Raw genomic sequence first — 22,778 nt, forward strand, 5'->3', positions numbered from 1 at the left:
GAGTGAGACGATGACGAGGGAGAACAGGGAACCGCCAGGGCAGGGGCCCTGCGGCAGAAGCAGGTCTGGGGTGTTCCAGGAACAGAGGGGAGTCGCTGTGGTGGGGAGAGAGCTGGGAGCCGGGGGGTCATAGAGGGAAAGGCTGGGGCAGACCAGGGAAGCCCTTAAGGGCATTTTAAGCCGTCAGCTTTGAGTGAAAGCAGTCGGCATCACATCATTTTCCGCAGAAAACTGCATGGTGTCGGGGACTAAAAGGATAGCTCTGGCGGTTCTGTGGAGAACGGACCTGGGGGGCGGGAAGGGGGCAGCAGAGGGGACAGGTGAGAGATGCTCGGGGCTCAGCCAGAGCCCTTCGGGGGGGGGGTCGGAAAGAAGTCGAGGATTTGGCGCCTGCGCAACTCTCCTCCCGAGAGAATGAGGAAAGGTGCAAGAGGTCTTCCTACTGTTACGAAAATGACTTTCATCTCACAGATGCCCTCCAAGGGTCTCAGGGTCCCCCGGGGTGACCAGAGCACACGCTGAGAAGCACTGGTGTGGAGAAAGGTTCCCGTTTGTGAACTCGCCGGGAAACGCCCCGGAAGGAGAGGCCTGGGGGTGGAGGGGCAGATGGGTCCCAGAGAAGCTGAGCAGCAGTTTCGTCACCATGAACAATTCCCGGCGATAAACAGAATCTGGGTAATAAAACAAAGTCTAACCTTTCTTCTCCTCTGTGCTGAGTCCAGTCCCTCTCGCTCACCGCGGGCCGCGGGCACGGAGCTCGCACGCGGCCCCGCAGCCCGGAGTTCCCGGCGGGAAACGGCTGCACCTGCACCTCAGCTCGGGGCCGTGCGCAGAAGGGCTGCGCACGACACTCAGTCCAAGATGGCGGCGGCGGGCCGTGCGCAGAGACGCTGCGCCCGACACTGAGCTCTCGGGCCGCCCGCCCAGAACCCCGCCCCCTCACCACCCTCGAGACCCTATAAAGCAGCCCTGCGCCTGCGTGGCGGGGAAGCACATAGTCTAGAGCAAGTTAGCGCCTCTCCGTTCTCTGATCCGAGAACAACCCTTTCCTTTGCTTCTGAACCGAACTCGGTCTCGTTCTGTTGGCTCCAAGGACACCGGGCAGGAGGACCCTCATTGGGGTCTCACTCGAAAGGTAATCGTTATATATACGAGTTTGCAGTTCCTAAGGTAAATTAGGATTTCATTCAACTTTTGCAAACTTTTACAAAGTTAGCCGATATTAACAGTTTGTTGGAGGGTCCATTTCTAAGGACAATACCGTAAAGATCAAGACAAAAGATCTCAAAGCCTTAGCCTGTAATTCTCAGTGCTGATGCCTCTGCTGCACCATTCTCAGTGGCGTGTGGTCTGGTCAGCCCTGGGGGACCCTGAGACCCTTGGAGGGCATCTGTGAGATGAAAATTATTTTCGTAATAACAGGAACACATTATTCACCTTTTATCATTCTCATTCTCTCCTGAGTATGCACGCAGTAGAGTCCTCCAGAGACGACGTGACATGTGATGTCACAATAAATTGAGTGTCGTCATACAGAGCGAAGTAAGTCAGAAAGAGAAAACAAATATCATATATTAACACATATATGTGGAATCTGAAAAAATTGGTATAGACGATCTTGTTTACAAAGCAGAAATAAAGACAGATATAGAGAACAAACATATGGATACCATGGAGGAAGGGGGGGTGGGATTGACGTATATACACTATTGATACTATGTATAAAATAGATAACTAACGAGAACCTACTATGTAGCACAGGGAACTCTACTCAGTGCTCTGTGGTGACCTAATTGGGAAGGAAATCCAAAAAAGAGGGTATATATGTATATGTATAGCTGATTCACTTTGTTGTACAGTAGAAACTAACACAACATTGTAAAGCAATTATACTCCAATAAATAAATTGGGTGTAGGAACAGATAGGAGAATACTGTTGTCTTCTATTAAGCTGCGATATTGTAATAAGAAATATATATTTAGTCTTTGTCCCCGGTTCCTGGCACAAGACTTTTATTTTAAATCATCAGGGGTTTCCTGAGTGATAGGGGTGAGAGGAACATCTTTTGTTTTACAGAATGAGCTCCTTCCAGCTGTACCTGGGTTTATGCTAATGAGGTCACTCTTAGTGGTCCCCACCCAGCCTCAGGGTGGGAGCTGGTTGCCAGAGGGACCAACCACGTGATTAAAGGGTTGCGACTCTCAGCCCCAACTCCCCAACCTCCAGGCAAGGGAGAGGGGCTGGAAATTGAGTTACTCACCAGTGGCCAATGATTTACTCAATCATGACTTTTTTTTTTTTTTAACATCTTTATTGGAGTATAATTGCTTTACAATGGTGTGTTAGTTTCTGCTGTGTAACAAAGTGAATCAGCTATACATATACATATATCCCCATATCCCCTCCCTCTTGCGTCTCCCTCCCTCCCACCCTCCCTATCCCACCCCTCTAGGTGGACACAAAGAATCAAGCTGATCTCCCTGTGCTATGCAGCTGCTTCCCACTAGCTATCTATTTTACATTTGGCAGAGTATATATGTCAATGCTACTCTTCTTAATGAAACCTCTTTTCCAGCTTTGGGATTGGTGAACACACAGATGTGGGAGGGCAGTGTGCCCAGAGGAGGCGTGGAAGCTCTGCACGCCCTCCTCCCCACTTGTCCCTGTTTGGCTGTTCATTTGAACCCTTTATAATAAACCAATAAACACAAGTTTCCGTGACTTCTGTGAACCATTCTAGAAAATTATCGAATACAAGGAGGGGGTTGTTGAAACCCTCATTTATAGCCAGATGGTTAGAAGTACAGGTAGCAACCTGGGACTTAATTGGTGTCAAAAGTGGGGGCAGTCTTGTGGGACTGAGCCCTTAACTTGTGGGATCTGATGCTAATTCCACGTTAAGTAGAGTCAAAATTGCAGTGAATTATAGGACACCCGGCTGGTGTCATAAAAATTGCCTGATGTGTGGAAAACCCACACATCTGGTATCAGAAGCTTTGTGAGTGCATGAACAAAGGAGAAACACAGGGGTGTGTTTTTATCCCCAACAAGCCCATAATATGTTATGTGTGTGTATTTCCCAGTTCTGTCCTCTGAGAGAATCTAGAAACACAGGCACCCCAAAAGCAAAGCGCATAGACCGTCCAGATCTTGATTTCTAAAAACTATCACGTGTTCACTACAGAAACCAGGGATCCTTAGAGAAATGGTCAGGGCAGGGGGCCTACAAGGTGGGCCTGAAAAATCTTGCTGTGTCAGAGGAAAAGAAGGGTTCAAGCTGATGGGCTTGTGTGGGAAGGTCACAGGAGCTGCTTGAAAAAGCCCCCACTGGCCACATTTAGGATGATTGGAGCCTGAAAAACAATATACTTGAGTAAGTAAAAATCCACGATTCTACACTGATAATAATAGAGAAGAAAAGAAAAATTACTTTTGGCTTAGATGATACAAATATGATGAAAAACTTTAAAAAAATCAATTTTCCAAAATCAGGGTAGTGGTTGTCTACAGGGAAAGGGGGAAGGGAGCTGACTAGTGCGTAACACAATTTGCTGTATTTACATGTTTTATGGATGTTTCTGTATGTATCTTATTTTTTTAAAAAACAAACAAACAAAAAAGACATCTGCCACAAAATATGTGATCCATCGAATAAAGGCTGGAAAGATGAAAGATCAAAATTAGTTACCCATGGAACTATAGATGATTTTTAAATTCTCTTCCTTTTGCTTTCCTTCTTTCCTAATTTTCTGGGGTAAATATGCATTACTCTAGTAACATGAAGAAAACAAAGCCAGAAGGTTGCCCTCTGCACATACAGTGCACTTGGCTAGCACACCCTGCACGCAACAGCACGAGGTGAGATGTATCACTCTTTCATGATTTTATTACAGGCACCTCTGTTTTTCTTCTTACGTATATCTTTCCACTTTTCCTTCTTCCATTCTCCAACAGATGTTGTAGAAACAGAAATTTAGTTATAGATGCCTAGATGGAGCACAGCTCTTTGATTAATGCACTTGGAATACCTCATTCGGATCAGAGTTTCATTTCTGACACAATGGAAGAGAAGAGAATATGAAAATGTATGTGGTTGGACTGCGAAATAATGAGACTTGGATTTTTTTTTCAGTACCAAAATGTATCTGGAACTCCTCTTGAGTTCTTCGGAGTTCAAGTCACATTTCTTCAGGAGCTTCGGTAACATAAATCTTTCAGCTTCGAGGGTGAATTTCATTTTTGGAAACAACCAAAAATCACTCAGAGCCAAGTCTGATGAATAAGGTGGTTGATCGAGCAGGAAACTTTTTTTTTTTTTTTTTTTTGGTTAAAAATGAGGTGCAATTGTAGAGTGATGAGATATAAAACATAAACTAGCTCAGAAGTCATTCCAAAGTGGAATTCTTTAAGCGTTTTGAGGCAGTTTTGTGAGGAAAAAAATGTAGAGCCCCCTCAAGAGAGTATTGTGAAAGAATAGTCATTTATCATCATCCCCTATCCATTTCTCTCACCAAATGAGGACATAACAGTCTCAGCCCCCATATATCCTGGGACCACCACTAATCTCCCCGAAGGGGACCCCCTCACGTGGCACACCCATGTGCCCTCCCCCATTCTAGAAAGTGGTTTGAAATGCTGTCCTCGCCTCACGGAATTGAGTACAAGCATCCATAATGGTCAACTCTTCCACACTTCCTTAAAATGAAAATGTTGGGGTTGGGCATCCTGAGCTCTCTGGACAGAATCTCTAGCCATTTATTCCAACATCTTCCATTCTCTGAATCCCTGTCTCGGCAACTAAGGAGTAATTATCTCTTGTTCACTAAAACCAACCCGAAGGACCTGTAGCAGTCTCTGGGTTGGGTTCCTCCCTTCCTAGGATGACTGTTTGTTCCTGGGGTCATTTTCTACCTGGAGTCTTCTCTCTGTTCAGCTGGAACCTGGGGGCCAGCGCAATTCATGTCAGAAGGTGCCTCTTTCCATCTTTAGACTCTGAGCAGTTTCTTCTGTATCACAAACCCAGGCCACCCCCATCTCAGTGTAACCTTTCCAACAGGACACTCTGAGGCTGCAGGGGGACTAATAGCCCTGGTCCCACAATCTTCTGGACACCCTCTTTTTAAAATTTTTATTGGAGTACAGTTGATTTACAATGTTGTGTTAGTTTCAGGTATACAGCAAAGTCAGTCAGTTATACATATACATATATCCCCTCTTTTTTTAGATCCTTTTCCCATATAAGGCATTACAGAGTATTGAGTAGAGTTCCCTGGGCTGCTATACAGTAGGTCCTTATTACTTATCCATTTTATATATAGTAGTGTATATATGTCAATCCCAATCTCCCAATTTATCCCTCCCCTACCTCACCCCCTGGTAACCATAAGTTTGTTTTCTACATCTGTGACCTTACTTGTGTTTTGTAGATAAGTTCATTTGTACCCTTTTTCTAGATTCCACATATAAGTGATATCCCATGATATTTGTCTTTCTGTGTCTGACTCTCTTGATGAGAAAGTAAACCAGCGCCTGGGACTGTGGCTGATCTGAACAGGGTGAGATCAAGCCAGGTCCCAAGGCTCCTTCTTCCCCCACTCAGAGCAGAATATCATGACAACGGCAGGTTGACGCAAAATAGATAAACCCCCAAAAGTTCCTAATGCCTAAAAATTCCATCGAGCTTTTAAATAATTACGTTTCAAAACATGAAAGGAGTGGGTGAGGAGTTAGGGCTGTGAAGGCCACGTTGGCGGCACATTTCCACAACCAGAGTCAGCGTGCGCCGTTGGTGGAACTTGGTTCTGGTTCCAGCAAACAGTATCCATTTCAAAGCCTCCCTTATTTGTCAAACTAAGTTTATAAACACAGCTATTTGCTCATAAATGTGACCTTTAAATCACATTGCTCTAAACACAGACTCGCTCTTTGAGCAAGCTGAGGGTGGGTGGACGGCAGGGGACGCCTAGAAAAAAGCCTTGAAGGAGCCGCACACAGCCTCTCCCCAGCCGCTCAGACCTTAAACAAACCTCCTACGGCCCACCTCTGCCCGCAACTTCGCCAGTCCTTCCAGTGAGTCCATAGATGTCCTTTTAATCTCTTGAGTATTCACTACGTGCAAGGTGCTAGGTGGACGTAGTAAAGGTACACAACCTGAGAGAACAGTCATTGTCTTTAAGGACTGCATGCGCAGACATAAGACACCCACACAAATTGTATGACCTGTGGCAGCGTTTGAGAACTACGGTCTGAAAGGTGTCTGGATAAAGTCACACTCTGAAGGGGAAGAGATCCATCTCGCCAGTGATGAGATGGACCGGGAGGGTTTGAAGAAACTGACTTCTGAGTGGGTCCTGGAAGAATGCTTATTATTTTAAATCATTCATCAAGACACAAATAACAGATGGATTGGATCATAAAAAGGTGATTGAGAGGAAACTGGTTAGAATTCCACTTCCTATGTGTTCAACATACAACAAAACACACACACACACACACACACACACACACACACACACAACTAATCTCTATCTGCAATTACTCTGCCATTGCCTTTATGATAAACAATCTGTTCCCTTACCCCTGGCTGTATGCTTAGCACTCTTGAGTCCTCAAGTATAGGATTGATTACATTATTGCATAAGTTTTTTTTTAAGTTTCTAGGGGTTTTCATGAGTTCTAGGTATTTGGTATTTATTCTTCCCCAATAGATGTTACAATCCTTGAAGATGAGAAGCAGGTTTCTTTCGTATAACAATTTCTCTTCCATTTTCTCTCAGCGTGTGCTGGAGTGTATAGAGGATGCTAAATAAATTCTCCGTGCACACACACACACAAGCACACATATACACACACACATCACATGCACACACACGCACACACGTGGTAGCAACCTGCTCTCTTTCAAACACCAGTTATCTAAGTTGTATTTTGGACCTGGCTTTTCCTCCTTTGTTGACTGACTCTCCTGTAAAAGTTTCATCAAGAAGAAAGTAAGTGCCTCAAATGAACTCAAATGAACAGATAACTCTGTTATCTACGAAACAGAAACAGACTCACAGAGAGAACAGACTTGTGGTTACCAAGGGGGAAGGGGATGGGGGAGGGATGGACTGGGAGTTTGGGGTTAGCAGGTGCAAACTATTACGTATAGAATGGATAAACAACAAGGTCCTACTGTGTAGCACAGGGAACTATATTCAATACCCGGGGATAAGCCATAATGGAAAGGAATATAAAAAAGAATGTATATATATATATATATATATATATATATATATATATATATATATATATATATATAACTGAGTCACTTTGCTGTACAGCAGAAATTAACACAACATTGTAAATCAACTATACTTCAATTTAAAAATATATTAAAAAAAGAAGAAAGTAAGTGACTTAGCTTCCTGTATAAGCTCACATTCTTCAATAAACAGCTTTACTTCTAGCATATTTGAACCAAGGACTATGTATGCCATGGCTCTTTCCTAGGATTTTGATGACTGCATTAGACAAAGTCCTATGGCAAGCACGAAAGATTATAACTTCATACATTAATTGTAAACATAGCTATTGAGCATCAGGGTATGCCAACTAATGTAGGCACTACATATAAATATTAGATGCAAGACTCTTAACCCTAAGAAACTCTTAGATTTATCTGAGAAAGAAAATATGATAAACCTAAGATAAATTGATTATGTAAGATTGTGAATTCTAAGTGACCAGTAGTTCAGACAATGAGGATTGTATGAAATCAAAAGAGAGTTTTATATGGGCTAAAATGGTCCAAAAAAGCTTCACAGAACTGGGACTTTACCTTCAAGCATGGTTATATTTCATATCAGCAGGAGGTAGAGCTTTGCCTTGCTGTTTCCTCTTCCTGGAACGTTGCTCTATCGATGGCTGGCTCCCTGGTGTCATTCTGAGGTCCTAGACTCAGTGTCACCTCCTCAGGGACATCTTCCTTAACTGCTGCATCTAATGGAGCCCCCCTTTTATCCCCAAGTATAGCACCTAGTTTTAAACCTCTCTCTAACACTTACTATCTGATATTTTTAATTGTTTTTGCTTATTTGTTTCCTACCTGTCTTCCTTCTAAAAGGTATGTTCCATAAGAGCCGGGACATTGTTTTGTTCAACTGCGTTCAGAGTTCCTTAAAGATTGCAATAATGCTCAATAAACATTAGAGAGATGCACGAGTGGGTGGATGGTTAAATGAATCATGAAAACAGCGTGAGGAAAGACCTGGAAGAGGTAGAATGCAAAGAATAAGTCTGATAGGCGACAATTCCAAACTCAAATGGAGAGGTTACATAAAGGAGTGGCGGGGATGAGATTGCCTAGTAGTGAAACAAACAATGAATATAAACAGGCAATTCACAAAATATAAGATCAAAATATCAAATAAGCATACAAGACACACACAGCCTCACTGGCTATTAAAGAAATTTTGCAGAAAATAATTAGCATTAAAACAGACAACACTTAAAACTGACCAAAATGTTTAAGACTATAAAGCCCAGAGTTGGCAACATTTCTCAAATTCAGCACTATTTCTAGAAGAAACCATATGTCCAATATGTCAATGGACCCAGCGGTTCTACTCTTAGAATTTATCTCAGGAAATAATAGCCAAAATTGAGCTTCAAGAATGTGAATCTCAGGATTGTATATAAAAGTGAAAAATTGAAAACTGCATAAACATGTCACAGTGGTCAATTCGTTTAATGGATTAGGGTGTGTTCGTGATGTAGAATATTATGCATTCATTAAACAGGATGCTTCAGTCATCAAAGATGTTCATGAGGTTTCACTTAGTAAAAAAGTCACTTATAAACAGTGTATATATGGCATGATCCCAAATTCATAAAGACAAAACAAAAATAAAATTTACGTACTGAAAATAAACTGAACCTTCAGGACCAAGCTGGTCAATAAAGAATTACCTGCCATATCCGCCAAATGAAATGAAGTTTACATAGTTCAATGAGAAAGTTTAGTGCAATTAGTGATAGGTCTAAAGAAAACTAAGCAAACAACAATATGAGATGGTTATTAATTCTAGGGGAAACAAATTGTGTGATAAAGGAACAATTGCTTTAATGTGCAACACGCCTCAGCTGTAACTAATATCTGCATGCCTTTTTTTAAACCATTTTAAAATTTTATTTTATTAAAAATTTTTATTTTTTATACAATATTAAAGGTTACTTTACATTTACAGTTACTACAAAATATTGGCTATATTCCCTGTGCTGCACAATTCATCCCTGTAGTCTGTCTTACACCCAACAGTTTGTACCTCCTACTTACCCACCCCTATATTGCCCCTCCCCCATCTCCCCACTGGTAACCACTAGTTTGTTCTCTATATCTGTGAGTCTGCTTCTTTTTGGTTATATTCACTAGTCTGCTGTATTTTTTAGATTCCACATATAAGTGATGTCATACAGTATTATACTACTCAGCCATAAAAAAAGTGAAATTTTGCCATTTGCAGCAAATTGGATGGACTTGGAGGGCGTTATGCTAAGTGACATAAGCCAGACAGAGAAAGACAAATACTGTATCATATCTGCGTGCCTTAATAATGCAAACGCTAAACACAACAAAGAGTGTGATCAAACCTTGTTGCTCTATCTGCAGAAAATGGGAGGGGCAGTGTATATGTGGGGTGACGTAAGACAGCTGAACTCCCTTCCCTGCAGAAGAAAACCAATAGATGACATCCCAAATAAGAATCAATGAGTCGGGCTTCCCTGGTGGCGCAGTGGTTGAGAATCTGCCTGCCAATGCCGGGGACACGGGTTCGAGTCCTGGTCTGGGAAGATCCCACATGCCGCGGAGCGACTAGGCCCGTGAGCCACAACTACTGAGCCTGCGCGTCTGGAGCCTGTGCTCCGCAACAAGAGAGGCCGCGATAGTGAGAGGCCCGCGCACCACAATGAGGAGTGGCCCCCGCTCGCGGCAACTAGAGAAAGCCCTCGCACAGAAACGAAGACCCAACACAGCTAAAAATAAATAAATAAATTTAAAAAAAAAAGAAGAATCAATGAGTAGCAGTATAATGATATATTTAGAGACATATACCAGAATAAATAATAATAGGATTGAAAGCAAGTAGTGTGGCTTAGAGGTGGGATGTGGCAGTTGTCAGTATAACTATTAAACTTTTCCATAAACATGTGCCTAGATTGACTTGATAAAAAGTTTCAGATGGAAATGAGAGTTGAGATTTTGAAAGAAATGATTTTGATTTTCTACTTAACCTGAATTCAGTCACATACCAGGTTTTACTTTACATTTAAAACAAACAACAACAAAAAATCAGCTTCCAAATTTATTGCATCAAATCAAACAAAAATTAAGTTCTTTCTTATTTACTGTCTTAGTCCATTCAGGCTGCTGTAACAAAATGCCACAGATTGCATAGCTTATGAACAACAGAAATTTATTTCTCACAGTTCTGGAGGGTGGGAAGTCCAAGATCAAGCTGCCCGCGTGGTCTCATGCTGGTGATGGCCCTCGTGCTGGTTCACAGCCCACATCTTCTCCCTGTGTCTTCACATGGTGGAATGGGCAAGGGTACTCTATGGGGTCTCCTTATAAGGGCCCTAATTCCACTCATGAGGGCTCCACCCTCATGACCTAAGCATCTCCCAAAGGCCCCACATACTAATGCCATCACATTGGGCATTGGGATTTCAACACATGAATTTGGGGAGGGGACACACAAAACATTCAGTCCACAGCATTTACCTATCAGTCTGTGGACTGGTGTTCTATGGTATGTTTACAAAGATAAAAATGCAGTAAGAAGCACGTGCTTCCCCACCCTTGTGGACCCAAATGACTCCTAATGAATCAGACCAGGATCAATAAGGCTCTTCCCTCATGTTGGGCTGCACCCCGCAGGCCTGCCCAGCCTCAAGACGGAAGGAGGAGCCCAGAGTCAGCGACAGAGACATCGATGGTTTAATGGATGGAGGAGCTTACACGCCCGAAGCAAGGTCCTGGAAGTACATCCCACTGTATGCGGTAGACTGTGGGCAGGTGGCAGCAGTCTTTGTTCCTGGGGGAGCAGGAGGTTACCAGTTACAGGGGTTGGCTCATTGGTTACCAGGGAAACCAGCAGAGGGGCACACCCCTCATCGAACCTTTGATAAGAACCATCGGGGCCGGGGGCACTCACTGAAATATGATTGCTTTGAAGGAGCAGAAGCCCAGGGGAGACTGAGCCCTTGAGAAAACATGAGACCTAAGCTACCTACTCCTCCTTCAAGACCCAGTTCATCATCTAAATTAACTAATATTTTTCCTTAACATGTCGAAGATATGATTTGACTGACTTCTGGCTTCTCCTGCTGCTGGTGAGAAGTTAGGCATCCGTCTGAACAGCAGCTTCTTTCTAGGTGATCTGTCTTTTCTCTACGGCTTCATTTAAGATCTTGACTTTGACTTTAAGTGTTCTACATTTTCATGATGTGTCCTGGTAGGTATTCCTTCTTACACATCCTTTTAGGAACTCTGACTTCCTGAATCTCAGCACTGGTATCTTTCATCAATTCTGGTCATTTTCTTATCCACCATCCATCCCTTCAAACATCGATTCTCCCGTCTCCCTCTTCATTCTCTCTTCTCCTTCTGGGTCTCTGATTAAAGATTGTCCATCTCTTTTAAGCCTCTGTAATGTAGTCCAGCATTTATTTATATCTATTTTCTAGCTCACTAATTCTCTCTTCTGCTGGGTCTTATTTGCTGTTAACTTCAGACAGTGAGTTTTAAAATTTCATTTATGATATTTTTTATTTCTATAGGAAGTTTTATTTGACTTTTTCAGATCTGCTTGATCATTTTCACAGTTTCTTTTCCCTTGCTCATAAGTTTAACCTCTTATTTATTTCTTTAGATATGACTCTTTTACAGTCTGTCTTTGACAATTCCAGTATCTGAAATCTTTTCATGTTTCATACTGATGTCCTTAGTTTCTGCTGCCTCTTAGTCATGGTCACTTGCTTCATTATTATTTTGGTATTTCTTATATAAATTAGGATCTTCTGGAAGTTTTTCCAAAGGAATTTTTTGAGATTTAGTTTGAAGGTGGGTTCCTTCAGAGAAATCCTCCAAAGAAGGTTTGGGTTTCTGTTTGCCAGATGCCAGCAGGTACGACCAACCCAAGATCACTTTAAATCAAATTATAGGCTTGAGAATTTTTCAGAGATTTCAGTTAGACTAAATTTTGCCTGCAAAACAGTGTGAGGAAGAGATGGGTATAGACATGGTTTCAAAGGGGACACTTTCTTTCCTTTACTCAGCATTCAGTTTCAATCAGGTAATTTTCTTTGGTGTCCACTGGGTGTCAAGATAAATTCTAACTCAATTTTACATGGGTAGCCTCTGGGGGAAGGGGTAGTCCCAGCTTTAAAGATGGGGTCTCCTATTAAACACCGCACCCTGGGCAGCTCCTAAGCCATGTCTTCTGCCCCTTGAAGCTGTGAAAACAAAAGCTTTAGGTCACCAACGTCCAGCAAATATTCTTTAGTACTCTGCTCATCCCTGCACATTTCTACTTTCACTTGATTTTGGCCTCTAATGAATCCTTATTTTTATAACAGCTTATCAGTACAGGCTTTTAAAATTTTGATTGCATTTTAGCCTGACTTTTATTGTTTTCAGAGGAACAATGGATAAGAGCTGCAAGTCTGCCACCCTGTTGGAAATAACTGTCTGAAATTATTCGTTTTTCCAATTGCTTCCCCTGATATTGAACTATTTGTGAAGAAGGGACCACGTCCTGTTTATGCATCACCTGTCCCTGTGTGAGGAGCTCAGTAAGGGTTCGCTGATTAAAATTATGAGTGAATACAATTTTGATTAAAGCACCCCTTCAAAGGGATACACTTTTATTTTCTTTGATAACTAGAAATTTAATGAGTCATGTTCTTGAAGTTTTTTCATTAGCAGAAAATGACTTGTGCTACAACTTGCTCACTCTTGGGAAGAGAAAAAAATTTTAAGGTAAGGTGGCAGTACATTCAAGACGAAATCTGGAGGAAAGAGGATAGTATAAAAGAATTTAGCATGCTCAGAGAAACTTCATGACGTTATAAACCTCCAGAAAAAAGAACTGGAATTTCATTTTGCCTCAGTCATCAGATAGCACCCTATATTAAACCCTGGTTATTTTTTTAATAAAGGAGGCTTAGCAAACTCATGGTTAGGAAATACACTTGGAATGGACACATAATTTAAGTGGAAAAAACAACCCAGAGTCTAGTGATCAAATATTTTCTTACATGGTAAGAACCCCAAAATCTTTATGTGAACACAAATCCACTCAAAGCAGACATTCCCCTGGACAGACATTGTACTTCCAAATTAGGAAGAGGAGTACCCACTGCTTCATTCAGCTGCAGGTGCCACAAATAAATCAATATATATGGTACACATACATATATACCATAAATATATACCATATATATATATATATATATATATATATATATATATATACACACCATACATATGTACCATATATATGGTATATGTATACTTTATATACGCCTGCACAGACTTGTTTTAGCTTAGCTACTCTGAAATGAGTATCTGGGACCTGGAATAGTCACAGAAAGACCCAGAACTTGGGTAAGAAAAGTAATATGGGGAAAAATAATTATATCAGCTAAAGGAGGCAGGATTTTTGGTTCTGGGAAGATAGGAGCCTTGGATCCCATGTATAACCTCCCACTAATAACATATAGAAATGCAGGATAAAATAGTACAGCTTTTAAGAAAATCTGTGGCTGTTGCAGTAGAAAATGGTATGGTAGTTCCCCAAAAAATTAAACATAAAATTACCATATGATCCAGGAACTCCACTTTTAGGTATATATCTGTGCCCAGAAGAACTGAAAACAGGGACTTGGAGAGAGGTTTGTACACCCATGTTCGTAGCAGTATTATTCACAATACCCAAAAGGTGGTAGAAGCCCAAGTGTCCATCTGTGGGTGAATGGAAAAACAAAACATGGTCTATACATACAACGGAATATTATTCAACCTTAAAAAGGAAGGAAATTCTGACACCTGCTACAGCACGGATGAAGCTTGTGGACAGTATGCTAAATGAAATAACTGAGACAGAAGAGGACAAATACTGTATGATTCTCCTTATGTGAGTTACCTAGGGTCATCAAATTCATTGAGACAGAAAGTAGGATGGTTGGGATTTCCCTGGTGGCGCAGTGGTTGAGAATCTGCCTGCCAATGCAGGGCACACGGGTTCGAGCCCTGGTCTGGGAAGATCCCACATGCCGCGGAGCAACTGGGCCCGTGAGCCACAACTACTGAGCCTGCGCGTCTGGAGCCTGTGCTCCGCAACAAGAGAGGCGGCGATAGTGAGAGGCCCGCGCACCGCGGTGAAGAGTGGCCCCCACTTGCCGCAACTAGAGAAAGCCCTCGCACAGAAACAAAGACCCAACACAGCCATAAATAAATAAATAAAAATTAAAACAGCCTTACTGGGGTTTACGTACCATAAAAAAATTCACTCTTTAAAAAAAAAAAGAAAAGAAAGTAGGATGGTGGTTCTGGGGGTGGGGGGAGGGGGACAGTGGCGAGTTAGTGTTAAGTAGCTATGGAGTTCAAGTTTGGGAAGATGAAAAAACGTTCTGGAGATGGAAGGTAGTAATGGTTGCACAACAGTATGAAAGTAGGAAGTGCCACTGAATTGTACGCTTAAAATGGTTTAAATGGTAAATTATATGTTACGAATATTTTATCGTAACACAAAAAAATCTATGGCTGTGCTCAAGAGCAAAACGGGAAAGCATACAAGTCAGAAGCTGGGAGGGGGCTGTGGGCCGCTGAGGTAGGTGTATGACCTCATGCCCCAGCCAGGGTGGTGTGGAGTGGTGTCAGGGGGAAGTTATCTAATCTGGTTAGCTAGGAATTCGACCACTGATGGACTGCTAACTCAATGAAAACTGGGACTAATAAACTCTGCCCGCCGGTCCAGAGACACAAGATGGAAGTTGTCTCAGCCATGACTCTCGCTGGGAAATCAGGAGACTAAATCAATAAATAATTCTCCCATGAAAACTCAGCATCTCGGGCCTGTGTGTTCAGAGTTTGCTCCGCGCTGCGTTTGTGGTGTGGGAAATCCCTGCGCTGAAGGGTAATGTAATAAAATCGCTCTTGGGCTCTGCTGGCTCTGGGGTGTTCAGAAGAAGCAAACGGAACACACTGGAGGGACCCTTGACAACTCAGGCTGCCAGGAGTCCCAAAGGAAAATAAAGTCCCTCTTGTAATCCCATATTACAAAATGCACAGGGAAATGATTCACGGTGAATGAAAGTCAACAGAAAAAGGAAACATGAAAACTACAGCCCAAAAATGTAATTGAAAAATAATCTGAAGGAGAACCCAGTGTGACACGAAGAAGAAAGAAAGGTATTAAAGAGTATGAAAAAAAAAAAAAGGTGGAAAGAGAATTGATGAACTGGAAGCCTGTCTAGGTATACTGCCCAGAGCACAGATGGGAAGATACTAGAAGACAGGAAATTTAGAAGACATGGAATATAGATGGAAAAAATTCAACATACAGTTGGCCCTTGAACAACACAGGTTTGAACGGAGCAGTCCACTTTTACATGGGTATTTTTCAATAAATATATACTGCAGCACTGTACAATCTAAAATTCCTTGAATCGAATTCCTTGAGTCCTTGGATGCAGAGCCGTGGGTCTGGAGGGCTGACTGTATGCAGGTTTTCAGCAGCACGGAGGGTCGGCATCCCTAAACCCCACTTGTTCAAGGGTCAACTGTATATCTAACAAGAGTTCCAAAAAGAGGGACTAAAGATAGTGGGGTAGAAACGATGTTCATATGATAATAGTTGACAATTATCCAGACTTGATAAAAAAAAAAAATCTTCAGATTAAAGAAACACAGGAAACCTAAGCATAATAAATACAAATAAATTCACACTTAGACTCATTGTAGTGAAATGAGGAAACCAAAATATTCAGGAAGAAAAAATAAATGATCAATAATAGAACAACAACTTAAATGGCAGCAGAATTTCTAACAGTATTATCAGAGGCTGGAAGACATGGAGTAACAGCTTCAAAGTAGTGAGGGAAAATAACAGCAACTTAGAATTCTGTTATCAGAAGAGTAAAGATGATGGGAAAAAATTAGCTATATGCTGTTTATAAGAAACATACCGAAAATACAATGAAAAGGTGAGTGATAAAGGATTGAAAGCTATTATATACCAGGCAGATATTAACTGGAAAAAGCCACTATGTTGACATAAGTAACAGATAAAAAAATAATTAAGGCAAAATATGCTGTTAAGGGTAAAAAGGACACTACACATTAATAAAAGGGAAACTTTATCAGAAAGCTGTAGTAATCATATACTGTACCTAACAATTTAGCTTCAAATTATATAAAGCAAAAATTGGTGGAAAACAAAAAGAAATTTACAAACCAGTATAGTGGAAGATTTTAATATTCCTTTCCCAGAACTGACAGATTAAGCAGACAAAAAGTAACGATAGAGACTATTTGGACGGCTACAATTAACAAGCTGATCAAAGGGAGGTGTGTAGAACCCTGAGAATTAAAGAATACTCACGTTTTCAGGTATACATGGAATATTTTAAATAAGTTGACCATATAGTATGCTACCAACCAAGTCCGAACCAATGCCAAAGAATTGATATCCTACAGCCTACATCACAATAAAATTAAAAATCAACAACAACAAAATGATTTAATATGATTGGAAATTTTTTTTTAAATGTATTTTTAAGCAACCAATGAGTAAAGGAGAAATAAGGGAATTTTAGAACCAAATCATAATACAAACGTTAAATACGAAGTCTGGAAAACAACAAGTGTTGTGTGGGTAAATGTTTTCTAAGAGGCTCTCAGTGTTGGGCAGGGTGTGTGTGTGTGTGTGTGTGTGTGTGTGTGGGTGTGGGTGTGGGTGCGGAGGGCAAGGAAGGTACGATTTATAGCATTTGCCCATCCATACTGTAAGTATCCCACCAGGTCTGTTTCAAGCTACCAACCAAGGTTGGAGGTGGAATTGGGAAGAAATACACAAAATGAACTCTCACAGCCCAAAATGAGCCGGCTACCCTTGGTTCCAGTACACCACTGTAAACAATTGAAATATATCTTTAAATGCACATAAGAAACAAAGAAGAAGGGTTGGAAAAGACTGTACTTAGCATGTAAATCAAAGGTTAGAAAAAGAACAGGGCAGCAGAGTAAACCCAAAGGAATTAGAAGGAAGGAAATAATAAAGATAAGAGAGGAAGTTGATAACATTACAAACAAAGACACAGTCAAGAGGAGTAACAAAAGGAAAAAAATGGCTCTTTTGGAAGGCAAATTAAATAGGCAAACATCTGGCTAACACGATCAGAAGAAGAGAAATTAAAGTAAAAATAAACAATACTCTGAACGGAAAGAACATAATAGAGATGCAGTAGAAAAATAAAAGATAAATACTATGAACAATGCCAATAAACGTGAAAACGCAGATGCAAAGGGCAATTTTCTGGAAAAATATTACAACAAAATTGACTCAAGAAGAGATATGAAATGTGAGCATACACGTTGCTATCAGAGAAACTGAATCAGCCCACCTGCCCCCTGCTGTTCTCCCCAGACATATACAGGCACGATCGCCAAGCCTGGTTGGTTTTACAGGTAACTTCTGTCTTCAAGAGATGGATAATTTTAATATCGTAAAATTGCTTCAGAAAAATAGAAAAAAAATCCACTCAGCTCATTTTATGGGGCCATTAAGCCTTGAGACAAAACTGAAAACATTAGGCTCCTTTCATACATGCACAAAGAGACAAATGTAAGAAATCACCCATTATTTTTTAAATCTGGCAAAGTAATCTCTTAACTCGTTGCTAATTAAGATTTATCCAAGAATGTAAAGACGCCTTAGAAGGTAGATTAATATCATCATCACATTAACAGATGAAAGGAGAAAGATCATTTCAATAGATGCAGAAAAGACATTTAATACAATCCAGTAATCATTCTTGATTAAACAAAGATACCTCCCTCAAATAAATAAATAAATCCTCTCAAGTAAACTAGGAATAAGTGGGAACTCTCTCAACTTGATGAAGTATGTCTTCAAAAGCCCGTTGCAAATATTGACATTAAATGTCAGACTACAGGTCCTAGCTAACATAATGAGAAAATAAAAGAAAAAGTTAAAAGATTGAAATGTTTATAGCAGCCTTATTCATAATGGCCCCAAATTCAAAACAACCCAATTCTATTGACGTGGAGATGGGATAACAAACTGTGGGAGATCCAAACAATGGAATATTATTCAGTCATACAAGGATGGATTACTGATGCAGGCAGCAATATAAATGAAATTTAAGACAACACTGTGCCGTGCAAAAGCAGCCAGTACCCAAATAAAGTGTCCTGTGTGATTCCATTTCTATAACGTTCAAGAACAGGAAACACTGATTGATAGCCGCAGAAAAGCAGACTGTTGGTTGCCTAGGGCTGGGAGGTGGGAACTGACTGCAAAGGAATGTCTTGGAGTGATGAAAATGCTCTGTATCTTGATTGGGGTGTTCATTACACAAGTGTGTATAGTTGTCAGAACTAATTGAACTAAATAATTAGGACCTATGCATTTTATTGGTTGATAATTATATCTCAGTTTTAAAAAGCACAATAGACACGAAAAGCTAAAGATTGCAGAAAAGGTATAACATAATTAGTACAAAGAATACATGTTTACATAGACTACCCAGGAGAATCTGCAAATAAATATTAATACTAATAAGAAAGTTCAGTAAGTTTGCTAGAAATCAATATACAAAAATCAATAGTTATTGTTAAAGGACATTATTAACCATGGCAATAAAACTTTTAAGGTGTCCAGAAGTAAATCTAACAAATGGTGTGTCAGATTTTTATGGAGAAAGCAACAAAACCTTATGGGAGGGGGAAAGAAATAAAGGATTTACTATATTCATGGATGGAAGGGTTCGGTATTTTAAAGACTGCAAATTTCCCCAAACACTAAGTATTTCCTATACGTGAGGCATTTTTCTGAGCCCCACAGTGAGGCTGCAATGGAGACAGTGAGTTAGGGACACAAAAGATATAAAATGCATAATCCTTAAATTCAAGGAGCTTATAATACAACTAAGGAGAAAATCAGTTGACGGTAAAAATTCTAAATTGTACATCCCTTTTAAAGAAGTGGTCCCATTAGTCCAAGGATGGTATCTATTATCAACCAAGTAATGAATTGTACCATCACGCCATAATATATCAATATCGGGATCCCTTACCACAGAAAAATCTCTAGATCCTGAAGTATATTAGAAAAAACTTTAATTTCATAGGATCAATCCTTCTTTTGAAATAGCAACTGACATCTGAATAGATCTACTTTATCCCTGAGCAAACTGAAAATTCATAGAGAAAGACATAATGTCCAATTTTTTTACTTAAAGCGTCATTACCACTTATGAATAATCATGACAGACTTGGAGTTAGTGGAGTCTAGATTAGTGAGTCTTCGCTGTGTTTGCATTTGAGCATGATTTCTGATTTGATAGTTTATCTTTCAATTTACTGATGAAAACAAAGCTACCGCAGAGATGGTGAGGGCGAGTTGGCCTGTGCACACTTGATGTAATACATTTTGGGATTTGGGAGCGCCCAAGGCAAGGCGGATTCTAAGTAGTGGTAAGTGTGCATTTTGCCTTCCTAGAGACCCCGAGGGAGATGAAGAATGCTAAGCCCTGGCAGGAAGGAGCAACCCAGATATAAAATACGTCAGCTCTGAATGTGTCCACCAGAGCAGAAATTTATTAAAACCCCATTTTAGACCATAAAGCAAATGCATCAATAAAGCAGCAGCTCTCACTAAGCTAAGCCAGGTTTGTTTTGTGTTTTGTTGCAGTAATTTTTTTATGAAAATGTGAGTGGTTGAGCAAACCTGGCTTTAAAAGGAGTATCTCAAGGGCCAGCGCCATGACTGGTTGTAGTATAGTGGGCTCCGCTCGATGCAGAATGGCCAAGTCATCACTTTCCCTGTAAAAACATTTGAGAGGTTTTCACTATGGCTGTGTTGCATTTTCCTCTTCAGAAACCAGCAAGTACCAACTTGGCCTGTAAATAGAATCTCTTTCTTCATAGAGGATGGTCATTTTGGCTGATTCCCAACTGGAAGAGTTTCACTAGATTGGAAAGGAGAGAAAGGCAAGTAGAGGATGAAAGAAGTTTTAAGGAACAAGAGGGTGTTTCAGCTTCTAAAACTTCTTCACCAGCCCAATTACCAGTTGCTGTCTGTAAGGCTAGCTGCCCCCTGCTTTTCATGGAATCCTGCAGTCCTGAAGGATGGTATGACTGTACATTAATTTTCAAATAAGCACACTTCACTGTCAAGGTCATGAAAGACAGGAAGGATGGAGAACCGTCACATGTTGGAGGAGACGGAGGAGATGTGATAACTAAAGACAATGTGGATATTGGATTGAATCCTAGAGGAGAAAAAGCATTTCTGCTTTTTCCAGGATTTCCTGTCTATCTATTTCCAGTAGATAGGAAATCCAAGTGAAGTCTGTAGTTCAGTGAATAGCACTGTACACTGTTACATTCTTAGTTTTGATGAATGAATCATGGTTATTTAAGACGTAACTGGTAGTGTGCAGTCTATAGGAAAACACTCTGTATCGCTTTACAGCACATTTTTATTTTTCCTGGACTTTAAAATTCACTAAATAAGGCTAAAATTAAAAGTAAAACATATTCAAGAAATTGTTTGCTGTGTGACAGAAACGCAGTGTGTTTTTCTCCAGTGAAAATGACGGTTGCAGAATGATTATTGCCTGTGGAACCTGATACCAGCTATTATGAAGAAATCCAGGGAACTCGCTTGACTCCTTGAAGGTAAATATGATGTCCTGTACTGGGCTATCTGCTCCCTGTCTCTTCAGGGCATGAGGGGGAAGCTGAAGTATGTCACTGGTGATGCTATTACTCATGACCCACTTCCTACATGGCAATCTATTTACCAGCAGTGTTAGTGTTTTCAGCAAGAACTAGAGTTTGGGGAAGCCAAGAGGCAGGGCACGGAGGTTACACGGAAACCAGAGCTATGGGTCCTGGGTTCCTAGCCTCATGCATATAAGGACAGCTGTCCTTCAGCCTATACTTTGTGGATTGATTTCACTTGGGAAAACAGTTCTATTGCATGAATTTGGCCATGGGGATGGGAGGAACGCTTTTTTTTTTTTTTCATAGCGAGGTATTTTATTTTAAATATAGCAGTGTGTACATGTCAATCCCAAACTCCCAATCTATCCCTCCCCCCCACCCTGGTAACCATAAGTTCAGGGAACACTCTTTTTAATCTTTAGCTTTCCTTATGGAAAATCTCAAATGTACACAAAAATAGAATAGTTCAGTGAATCCCCACGTACCCATCATCCAGCCTCAACAGTTAGCAACTCATGGCCATTCTTGTTTTCTTGTTTCATCTACACCATAATCTCTCCCCCACCATCTGCTCTGCAAGATCATTTTGCATTAGATGTCAAATATCACATCGTTTTATCTGTCAACAATACTATATGTATCTCTAAAAGTTTTTTTGTAAAATCAAACATAACCACAACATTATGCTAAGTGAAATATGCCAGTCACAAAAATACAAATACTGTATGATTCCTAGAGATGCTTAGTTAAGTCAAAATAGAGACAGAAAGTAGAATGGTGGTCGCCAGGGGCTGGGGGGAAGGGCAATGGGGAGTTAGTGTTTAATGGGGACAGAGTTTCCGTTTTACAAGAGGAAAAGGGCTATGCAGATGGATGGTGATGGTTGCACAACATTATGAATGCATTTAATGCCGCTAAACCGTACACTTAGAAATGACGGAGATGGTAAATTTTATGTGTATTTTACTGCAATAAAAAAGAATAGAACAAAAAAAAGAATAGAGCAAAAAAAACTATAAAAAAACTATAACAGTCTTATCATACTGAAAAAAATTAATAATAATGCCTCATCAAATATCCAGGAAGTGTTTACATTTTCCCAATAACTCATAAGTTTTTTTACAGTTAGTTTGTTTAAACAAGATCCGTGCTTTGCATTTGGTTTTTATGTCTCTTAATTGTCACAGAATCTAAAGATCTGCAGAATGTTTCATTGTCTGGGTTTTGCTGATTGCACCATTTGCGGTGTCATGTGACACACGCTTTGCGCTAGAGGCTTTCCTCTGCTCACCCTGCCTTACACACCCTCTTCCACACCAGCTTCTGTTCTGGACCCTGTGACGGGGAACACTCCCCAGCAGGGCTCACATTCATCGCTATGGCTTTATTCCGGCCCACTTGAGACCCACACACCCAGCTGCCTAGTGGAAACCTCGACCTCCGATCTCAGTGAGTCTGTCCAAAACAGAGTCCACTGTCTTCTCTCCCTCCTTCTACCAAACTTCCAGCCCTCCAGTGTCCCTTCTCCTCGGTGAATGGAGCCACAATCTGCACAGAGGTCAAAGTCACAAATGGGGGCGCCATATTGGACTCCTCCCTCTCCTCCACCTCCTCTACCCCATCCTCTCAATTCTACCTGAACCACCTAATGCGTCCACTTCTGCCCAGCGCCAGTGTCACCACCTCAGTTCATGCCACAGGTGTCCCTCATCTGGATGTTATCTGGTATCTCCTCTCCATTGCTGAATATCCCCTAACTGG

At 40.9% G+C, this 22,778-nt stretch overlaps 1 long non-coding RNA gene across 5 annotated transcripts in view; it reads right to left on the reverse strand.

The window, feature by feature from the left end:
* The window catches only part of LOC132355010 (uncharacterized), a 291,176-nt gene that overhangs the window by 241,344 nt on the left and 27,054 nt on the right, over window positions 1-22,778 (reverse strand). Inside the window, exons 3-4 of one of the 5 annotated variants that reach the window (XR_009499503.1) lie at window positions 13,863-14,006; window positions 12,285-12,496 (exon numbers count right to left, since the gene is read on the reverse strand). The exons of 2 other annotated variants lie outside the window; for them this stretch is intronic. This is a non-coding gene — a long non-coding RNA (uncharacterized LOC132355010). Of the gene's footprint in view, window positions 1-10,357; window positions 11,077-12,284; window positions 12,497-13,862; window positions 14,007-20,057; window positions 20,112-22,778 lie in introns of those variants that run through there. 2 more of the 5 variants (XR_009499500.1, XR_009499504.1) reach the window with 2 other exon arrangements.

Source organism: Balaenoptera ricei, chromosome 20, assembly GCF_028023285.1.
Source record: "Balaenoptera ricei isolate mBalRic1 chromosome 20, mBalRic1.hap2, whole genome shotgun sequence".
NCBI lineage: Eukaryota > Metazoa > Chordata > Mammalia > Artiodactyla > Balaenopteridae > Balaenoptera > Balaenoptera ricei.